Genomic DNA, 10,793 nt, shown 5'->3' on the forward strand with positions numbered 1-10,793 from the left:
GTGGTACCAGGCGCCAGGTCATTTTGCACTTGGATTTCAATCTCTTGTGACCACGTGAAGATGCCTGGGTACCAGGATGGCGCCTGACATCTTCCCATATCTGGGGATCCTTGGATCTGGACTGTTTTCCCACACTAGCAACACACCCTGTTGAATTCTATTGGTTGTATTTTCTCTGCGCAATCGGAATGAATTTCTGGAACCAAGTTGCCTTTTCTGTGCAGCCGGAGCAGGAGCAAAAGCGGTCACCATTAAGAAAAAGAGGTCGGAACAGGACAATATATATATGTGGACTGCCCCTGGATCAAGTGACTTTTCTTCTTTTAGGTTCTCAAAACTCTTAACCTAGCTCAAGGTTGTCTTCTGAACCAGCCAGATGTCTAATGGAGAATCAATCACAGCCATCATTTGAGAAAGAAGTCTTTAGAGCCATCTTGCCCCAAAAGGGCAACTAGATGTTCCATTTTGGCAACTGTAACCTTGGTTTAAAGAGCCATTTGGGGCCTAGCTTATTTATCTGAGTTTCTAACACTGCTCCAGTCATAGTCTAACACTCCAGCTACTACACCATATTGACACATGTTAAAAGTACTTGGACCTCTTCCATTGCAGCTGAGACTAAATTCCTTCCTCTGGAGACTGAGAAGCATACAGCCCTGAAACCATGGTTGAGGTCTAGAATCCCAGAAACATTAAGCTGGAGCTACTCGGGTAGATCCTGTATGGGGAAACAGCAGGTCTCACTTTAACAACAAAAGCAACCTTGCCTCCATGCGTCAGATTCATGGGTTGGGAAGTTTGTTTGATGTTTTATTGTGTTTTTATATATGTTAGAAGCTGCTGGGAGTGACTGGGGCAACCCAGTAAGATGTGTGAGGTATAAATAGTAAAATTATCATTATGGAATGGGACGTCCCTATTTTCATCGGAGAAATGTTGGAGTGTATGACATTGATGACATTAGTATGGATATTTCTCCTTCAGGGAAAAGAACCCTGTTTATTTCTCTGCCAATCAAAGGTAAACGAAATGGATGGACTGCCTTGGCTCTGTTGAGCATGCCTCTCCAAACTGTCATGTAAGGTGATAGGGGAGTTGTGAAACACAGGGATCAAACACATACATGCTTAGAACTGCCATAAAGGAATCTCTTTAAGCATTTTATACCTTCACTCCCTTCCCCACCTTTCCCCAGCTCCCAGCAATATTTAGAGACTTCCTGTCAGTCAATTTGTGGTTTAAAAGGAAGCAACCCCCACCCCCACCCATTCAGCAAGCAAACATCATGTAAACACTTTCCCTTAAAGCTTTAACTAGTAAAAGCCTGAGGACCATACGAGCAATTTCTTCATTTTTGTTTAAAAGAGAGACAGAGAGAAACTTGTGTTTTTGATTTAGAGAAGCCAATGTAAAAAAAAAAAACCACACAAAAATACTGACTCCCAGATTGAGCTGCAAATTATAATTCTTGAAACAAGTTCTAAACAAAATAATAATTTTGCTAAAAAGCCAGGGTTTTGCTAAAATCCTGAAGAACTGATGTTAATTGTGTCACAACCTGTTTCTGGAAAGAGGAGCTGATAAACGAAAGGAAGGAAGGAAGGAAGGAAGGAAGGAAGGAAGGAAGGAAGGAAGGAAGGAAGGATCAGTCTATTTATTTACCCAGCCTTCATCAACACAGACACTGAGGTATAAATAAAAAGGAAGGAATTACACCACATTCAGTTTTAGCAAGTACAGTGGTACTTTGGGTTAAGTACTTAATTCGTTCCGGATGTCCGTTCTTAACCTGAAACTGTTCTTAACCTGAAGCACCACTTTAGCTAATGGGGCCTCCTGCTGCCGCTACGCCGCTGGAGCCCGATTTCTGTTCTTATCCTGAAGCAAAGTTCTTAACCTGAATCACTATTTCTGGGTTAGCGAAGTGTGTAACCTGAAGCGTATGTAACCCGAGGTACCACTGTAGAGGGGTATGGTGTCTACTGGCTCATCAGTTACAATTTGATCCATATGCTCACACTTAGTTAACCTTATGGGATTGTCCAGATTTGAATATGTACAGGGGCAGAGTTTCTTGTGGAAGAAATTGGTGGAACATGGGATATATACATTAGATCGATGTTTACAGAAATGCGTACGTTAGAAGAAAGTGTGCATTAAAATGAATATATTAGTGAAAATAGCATGTAAAAAATAAATTACATTGAGAAAATTTGCTTGCAAAAATGTGAGCAAAGGAAGCTTCCTTGGATTTCAGATCAGATAGAGAAGTAAGGTAAAAAAAAATAATAAACCTTATCACTTGATAGTACCATACTGATACCTGAATTACCAAGTGGTAATCTGAATATTAGCAGAGACATCACCTTGCCTTGCCAACAAAGGTCCATATAGTTAAAGCTATGGTTTTCCCAGTAGTGATGTATGGAAGTGAGAGCTGGACCATAAAGAAGGCTGATCCCTGAAGAATTGATGCTTTTGAATTATGGTGCTGGAGGAGACTCCTGAGAGTCCCATGGACTGCAAGAAGATCAAACCTATCCATTCTTAAGGAAATCAGCCCTGAGTGCTCACTGGAAGGACAGATCCTGAAGCTGAGGCTCCAATACTTTGGCCACCTCATGAGAAGAGAAGACTCCCTGGAAAAGACCCTGAAGTTGGGAAAGATGGAGGGCACAAGGAGAAGGGGACGCCAGAGGCCAAGATGGTTGGACAGTGTTCTCGAAGCTACAAACATGAGTCTGACCAAACTGCGGGAGGCAGTGGAAGACAGGAGTGCCTGGCGTGCTCTGGTCCATAGGGTCATGAAAAGTCGGACACGACTAAACAACAACAATCAGAATATTGTGGTAAATTACCACTTGGTAAATCCATTCTGCCAGAATCCATGGCCATCAGGGGTTTAGGGAAGCACTTCTAGTTCATTTACTGGACAGCCTTGATGCCTGGCATCTATCCCCCCCCTTGCCCAATGAAGCACTGGGCACTCCTGCCCCAAGTGCGGAAGCTGCTGTCTGGACAAGTCCTTATTCCTGCTTCCTTTAAGAGGGACATTATGTTCCATACAAGATGGTAAACTCCCCGAGTTATTTAAAAACAAAAAACCTCTCCAATATAACATTAGACGGAAGCAAACTTTACACAGGAAAGCATAGATTTTAAATTATTACACTGGCTTGTACACTTCCAGTATTTCCTCTCTGCTGGATTGAAACTGACACATGTTCTCCAGACTTTTTTTTTTTTTTTTTAAGAACACCATTCTTTCAGCCTTAGATTTACGGTAAATCAGTGTTGCTCAGAGGAAACTAGTAGAGAAACCTCTGTTTCCTTTGATGCATTCCTAAGTCTCTTACTTGGAGAACAAAATTGGTCTGGTATGTGATTCAAGCCAGCTTCCTCTGGTTGCCAGCCAAAAGATAAAAGCAGCACAACCTTGCATCGTTGAGATGTTGTGCTTTATGTTACAAGATGAAGGCCATTTTTCTTGCTGCCCTGTGTACAGTCATTAGATCAAAATTAATTGGAATCTCTTATCAGGCACAAAAGTGAGGAAGAATCTCTGGCTTCCACATTTGTGTTCTGTGGTGCCAAATCAAAAGTATCAATGAGCTGTTGGACCTGGAAAGTCTTCGGGCCACTCTTTTTCTCTCAGCCTATCCTACTGTCAGGGACACGGGTGGTGCTGTGGGTTAAACCACAGAGCCTAGGACTTGCCAATCAGAAGGTCAGCGGTTCGAATCCCCGCAACGGGGTGAGCTCCCGTTGCTCGGTCCCTGCTCCTGCCAACCTAGCAGTTCGAAAGCACGTCAAAGTGCAAGTAGATAAATAGGTACCACTCCAGCGGGAAGCTAAACGGTGTTTCCGTGTGCTGCTCTGGTTCGCCAGAAGCAGCTTAGTCATGCTGGCCACATGACCCGGAAGCTGTACAATGGTTCCCTCGGCCAATAAAGCGAGATGAGCGCCGCAACCCCAGAGTCGGCCATGACTGGACCTAATGGTCAGGGGTCCCTTTACCTTTAGTATCCTACTGTCAGAAGGAATCTGTGTGTAGGGCCCACATGTGGTGAACCACTGAACTGCAGGTGGCAGTCTTCTCAGTGGTTCCTGGTTTGTTTCCAGGCCCAATCCAGATTTCATTTTATTTATATCCCACATTTTTAATGACTGCAATAGTAGCAAACAATACGAATTAGACCATGGCAATAAAATCTAAAACCATGCAATAAAATGTAAGTGGTTTTGATCTCCAAAGCCAGTTTTGAAATATTAGACTAAGCTGTCTGGTCTGGTCTGGTCTTGGAGCCCACTAGGCAAGGCTGGTCTTGTTCCAGCACCAAGGATAGCTCCTGGTGAGCCGCTTGCTCTGACAAAGGTTGGAAGTGAACAGATGCTCTTTGAGCTTTTGTCACCACTCCTACATTCTGTCCCTTTTGGAGAACTAGTCTCTTAAAGTGTTGGCCTGAAGACAAGCATCATCAAGCATCCAAGACAGGGAAATCTAGACATAATTGCTGAGGATCCATCTTATTATTGCCATTTCCCTCAAATTGTTAAAATTGCATGGTTGTTCATGTGGAATAATTTCAAACAAATGACTTCAGGGCTGCACCTAAGCAACTAGAAATTATGCCTTGGCCGCAGAACAAATGTCAGTAACCCAAACCTACAAGAGAATAGAAGCTGACTGGTTCTGTGTATTGACAACTTCCATATATAACGATGTGGGTTTGGCTTCTAAAACAAGTTAACCACTGCAACACGGTCTTCTGACAATACAAGAGATAGTTCAGAAAAAGTATATTTTAGGCACGTTCTTTAAGTAGATAGCGAAAAGAGAGAGGAGGGAGGCCTGCTGTATCAGACTTAACAGATTTATTGTGGCAAATGTTTCTGCGGCTTTCGTCCAGGAAGGTTGATGCCGCTATAAATCTGATAAACCTTTACAGTAACACAATATTTTTTTCCTGCGTTTGTTGTAATAGACTAACTCGGCTACATTTCTGGAATCCGTTGATTAAGTACATACTTACTCAGCAAGTGCAAGAAGCAAAGAATCCCAGTTATGGTGCCATGTCTTCTGTTTATCTCCTATGCGGAAGGCCTTCAATCTTCTGCTGTCATTGCAATTACAGATGAGTATGTTTTCTGAATATGATTTAGCTCTGTAACTTAGGCTGAAATGCCAACCCACATATCTGTGAGTAGACCTTGTTGAATTCAGTGGGATTTGCTTCTAAGCAGACATGGTTAGGACTGCAGTCATATGCACATCCAAACATTCTCAGTAATTAGTGTGCTTCTCCTTAAGCCAGCAGACTTAAGGGAGGAACAACATTGCAGAGGCAGAGAAGGTGAAGTCATGTTGCATCTGCTGGCATGGCATCTTACCCATTATGTCTTATGATGAATGTATACAGCATTATTTGAGTTTTCTCTTTTTTATTTTATTTTGTTATTGGTTTTAATATAAGCAAGAATAAACAGAAGCAGCTATCCCTTTCTGCCACATCCTTGTTAAGAAAAAGAAACATTTCTCCTAAGGTGGGCATGCATAGCTAGTGGATGCCTGTTCTCTGTGTCATCAATAGAAAAGGATGTGAATGGATCCTAAATTTCAATAACATTGTCTGAGTCCTGGGTGTTATTTAACACCTTTATGGGTTTAGTCAATTTCTCCATCAAGGCTGTCGTCCAGACCTTTTGCCTCCTCTGTGTGAGATGAAGATGGCCCAAACTTTTCCAGTTCTGTGGAGCTGTCTGGCCACTGCCAGTAGGAATGTTATGAGTCCTTTATGCTGTGTAAGTCAGGTATAGGCAACCTAAGGCCCAGGGGCCGGATACAGCCCATTGCCTTCTCAATCTGGCCCGTGGACAGTCCGGGAATCAGTGTGTTTTTACATGAGTAGAATGTGTCCTTTTATTTAAAATGCATCTCTGGGTTATTTGTGGGGCATAGGAATTCGTTCATTCTTATTTTTTTTCAAAATATAGTCCGGCCCACCACATGGTCTGAGGGATAGTCGACCGGCACATGGCTGAAAATGGTTGCTGACCCCTGCTGTAAGTCATAGAATAATAGAATCTTAGAGTTGGAAGGGACCCAATGGTCATCTAGTCCAACCCCCTGCAACACAGATATCTCAGCTAAAGCATCCATGACAGACGGCCATCTAACCTCTGCTTAAAAACCTCCAAGAAAGGAGAGTCCACAACCTTCTGAGGGAGACAGTTCCACTGTCAAACAGCTCTTACTGTCTGAAAGTTTTTCCATACGTTTAGTCAGAATCTCCTTCTGGTCCTCATGGGAAATGTTCAACATAGCTAACTGTGGTAAGCTTTGAACTATTAGTTGTATTATAAGACTTACATTATAGTCTAAATATTATATTCCAAAATTCCTCTATTCTATCCCAAGTCCACTACATATGATACATAGTACCCCCTCCAACAGAGAGGAGAGGAGGCTGAATTGATTTGGTTACATCCCAGAGCTGTAAGGTGCCATTTTAGGCAACAAGTTAACGATACTTTCTTGAATTTTAATTGATGAATCAATTTTTCTCAATTGAGTTAGTGGATGTAACCAGCAATTCTGAATGTGATATATATTTAATACTAAACTTCTAAAACTTAAAAGAAGAAAATGGCGTGTGACCATCCTTTTCTGGGTGCTGCATTCATTTATGTATTTCAGATACCCCACAGGCACAGGAAATACCTGATGAGGAAGAGAAAACTCAGCAGCAGCAGCAGAGGAGCACCAGCAGCAACGCAAACTACAAGAGGCCAGCCATGGATAACTGAATGAGAGCAGCGCCTCAGCTGCATTCACTGACAGGCATTGAAGGGAAGGAAGAGGTCACAAAGCTCAGCAGGGGGCAGATGGTGTGGCTGAGGGAATAGGAAATTTAGGAAAGCTTGCCAGAATCTAAAGGGTGAGGGGGCTAAGCATTGAGATTTGGGAACCCCAGGTTCGGGGCAGGTGGAAGGGCACACATGCAGATAAATACGTTTTTTGTTCGAGATACGAAAATACTAATGAGTATCTCTACTCTAGGAAGCCACATTTGAAAATGTTGTTTGATAACTGGTTAAAAATCCCCACAAAAAAAACTAAACTCCGCCTGTCTTTGAAAGCACTGTCTGCAATAACATCTAAAAAAAAATAAGTGGGGCAGGGGGTGTTGGGTGGGTTTTTCTTCTTCCAATTCACCCCGCTGCAACTACCAAAGCAAACTGAGATGACCTTTAAACAATCGTTTGCTTTTGCTCCACTGGATCCAAACAAAAGCTTTCTATTTCATATGCAAGCCTATGCAGCTGTAGATATTTCTATGGGGAAAGGTTAAGACATTTAGTGACCTTTGCAATGGATGACCTAATTGAAGAATCACCACAGACCACAGCCTCTTCCTTTCTTTCTCTCTCTCTCTTTTTTTTTGTTATTCCAGAGAAGGAACCAAAAGGCAGCCCAACTCGCAAAATGGTAGCTTTGTGGAAATTACTGGGATGCACTGAGCAGCTCTGGACTATTTAATTAACAAAATCTAGTCATTAATTAAAGTAATTGCACAATGTAAGCCTTGGGTTCATTGCAAAGCTGATCAACTTAAGGTAAGCACAATCTTGGTCAATCCATCTTTCTTTTTAGAGGATATTTGCCTTGGAAGAAACCAACAAGGTAATTTACAGGCACCCACCCTACCATTCTGCTTTCTGGGAATTGCATCTCTGTGGGCAATGGCTTAGGAATCTCAGTGGCCTCCCACACAGAAACTACCCAGCTTCTTTGGGGTGTGGGATGAGAAAGGGCACCATATTTCAAAAGGACTGTAGGTCTGTGGTAAAAGTGTAATACACACAGACACACATACCCATTGGAAGCATAAGCTGTTCAGTTGCATGGATTTGTCACCAAGTTCACAATTTAGTTCTGTGTTCCTGATAATAATGTGGTAGATCTTCAGCTAGGCTCAGTGTCAGGGACTGGAATTGTTGGGTAGCTACCAAGGGTCTCCAGAAGAGCCAACAGCTGACCCCAAATGGTGGTCACATCTGTTTAGACATGGAGTTGTTCTCAGTGCCACTGTTTGTCTTCTCCAGGCAATGGCAGCTGCCATTTTAATTTCCCCACAACGCAATTTAAGCCCCGCCCGGAGTATCATATTGGAGCAATGCTACATTGAAACCCTGAGCATTGTAGCAAGATTAGCTGATGGGTACCTCTACCTGAAACCCAATGTTAGTCAGAATGGACAATATCAGGTGAGATGGACCCATAGTCTGACCCAGGGGTAGGCAATCTAAGGCTCGGGGGCCGGATGCGGCCCAATCGCCTTCTCAATCTGGCCCATGGATGGTACGGGAATCAGTGTGTATTTTACATGAGTAGAATGTGTTCTTTTATTTAAAATGCATCTCTGAGTTATTTGTGGGGCCTGCCTGGTGTTTTTACATGAGTAGAATGTGTGCTTTTATTTAAACGCATCTCTGGGTTATTTGTGGGGCATAGGAATTCGTTCATTTCCCCCCCCCCCAAATATATATATATATATATATATATATATATATATATATAGTCCAGCCCACCACATGGTCTGTGGGACGGTGGACCGGCCCATGGCTGAAAAAGGTTACTGGCCCCTCTGACCTGATACAGCAGCTTCCTAAGGCCCTCCCATCACACAGCTATCCTACCTTGGGTATATTTATTGCATTATAGAAAACCATTCCAAGAGTTAAATCAACCAACTGTGGTCCCCATTTTGGATCAAAGTTCTGCTCTTTTACTGTATAAAATGTGAATTGTGAAGAATGAAATCTTCCATATATCCAGTATTTGTTGGAAGAAAGGACAGAAGTAGTGTAGTTATAGGTAAAAACTACCACTGGACAGTAGTTCAGTGGTAGAGCAACTGCTTTCCAGGCAAAAGGTATCCCTGGTATCTCTAGATAGGGCTAGAGATGTCAAGGCCTGGTGGGGGAGGAGAGACTGGAAAAATTGGGGGGAAATGTAAAGGTAAAGGACCCCTGACAGCTAAGTCCAGTTGTGAACGACTCTGGGGTTGCGGCGCTCATCTCGCTTTACTGGCCGAAGGACCCGACGTTTGTCCATAGATAGTTTTTCCGGGTCATGTGGCCAGCATGACTAAGCCGTTTCTGGCGAAACCAGAGCAGCTCACAGAAACACCGTTTACCTTCCTGCTGGAGTGGTACCTACCTATTTATCTACTTGCACTTTGATGTGCTTTCGAACTGCTAGGTTGGCAGCAGCTGGGACAGAGCAACTGGAGCTCACCCCGTCGCGGGGATTCGAACCGCCGACCTTCCGATCGGCAAGCCCTAGGCTCAGTGGTTTAGACCACAGCGCCACCCGCGTCACTAAAAAAAAGGAGGGTTTTTCCCCCAATTTTCCCCTGACCTTCACAACTCTCGGTAGGACTGGGAAATAATTCTGTCTGAAACTCTGGACAGCCATTGCTAAGTCAGTGTAGCCAATACTGAGATGCATAGACCAACAGTCTGACTTGGTATAACGCAGCTTCTTGTGTTGAAACATAATTCTTAGATTTTTTGCTGTTTTCTTCAGTTTCTCAGGAAAATAAATATGTAAAAGCTAGACTGGATTGAATGTAAATTCAATTTAAAAATGGCTCACTTCTCATGCCTATACAGCATTAACAAATAATGCATGCCAAACAAAGGGACATTCTAAATCACTTTCGTAAAATACGAAGTCTTTCCCCAGTTTAGCAGGCGGTGTGACAGTAGCTCCCTTCCTCCATTTTGTCCCAAGAGTTGATCCCCCCAGAGCCCAAATTCATGGTCTTTTCAATAATTTGAGATTAACTCACTCTTTCTTTGTTTTCTGCAATTGCTGAGTTTTCTGCAATTGCTGTGAGCAAAGCGTTTCATTACTTTTTGCCTCCTGCCATTTGCAAAAAGAATGTATGTGTGTGGCAGGGAGATTCTATTTTTGCATGCAGAACGAGGTTTCCGGATGCTCGTCCGCCTCTCTTGTCAGCATTTAGGCAGGCAGCAGAGCGAAGTCTTGTCTTCCTGCTGTGTTAATAAGCACTGTCCCCTCCCAGACATAGCTATGGGTTTGTAGAGGCTCAGAGTCCCTGCTGCGTTAATAAGCAGTATCCCATTCTGCACAAAATACACCGAGTGCATTTTTGAATGTACGTTCTGTAATTTTCTGTCGTCACCAGAGACTCACACGGATGTTGCATGCCTGCCTTAAGATGAGGGCAGTATCTGCTGCTAGAAAACACAATGGGCTGCCTTAAAAAAAAAAAAAAATTGAAGTGTGTTAGGCCAAATGTGATTAAAAGTTGCTAAGCCTAAATTAAAAATGAGGAATGTGGCCAAAAAGAGACACAGGGCCTGTAAGGGAAAGGCTCGTTGGTTTTACAAGGCCCCATGCAACTTAAAATGAATGTAATAGATGTCAGATGCAGCTTTCAGATGCCAGAGCTGTCTGAAGGCAGTGAAACCCACCTTAAGTGAAGAGGCACCCATTTTGGATCCTTTTTGAAAGTCACTTTTATGACATGAAATCTGCAATCCTAAGCATTCTTAGTGGCAAGTAATTTCACCAAAATTAAGAGAACACACTTAAGACCGGGATGCAAATGAGTCAGTGTAGCAGAGCAGCCCGGGTGTTGAGGGAGGCCCACAGCACAAATTGCAATCCTTGGCTACATTATAGTTACTATGGCTCTGTCCAACTTACATGACCTGGTTGTTCCAAGGATCAAGTAAGATAAGCTTTGAGTTCAGTGGAG

At 43.0% G+C, this 10,793-nt stretch overlaps 1 long non-coding RNA gene across 1 annotated transcript in view; it reads left to right on the top strand.

The window, feature by feature from the left end:
• Positions 1-10,793, top strand: part of LOC308457718 — an 81,343-nt gene that overhangs the window by 61,488 nt on the left and 9,062 nt on the right. Inside the window, exons 4-6 of the long non-coding RNA XR_013977075.1 lie at positions 4,986-5,139; positions 5,995-6,063; positions 6,698-7,617. This is a non-coding gene — a long non-coding RNA (uncharacterized lncRNA). The remainder of the gene's footprint in view (positions 1-4,985; positions 5,140-5,994; positions 6,064-6,697; positions 7,618-10,793) is intronic.

This window comes from Podarcis pityusensis (genome assembly GCF_964106645.2).
Source record: "Podarcis pityusensis genome assembly, chromosome: 10".
NCBI lineage: Eukaryota > Metazoa > Chordata > Lepidosauria > Squamata > Lacertidae > Podarcis > Podarcis pityusensis.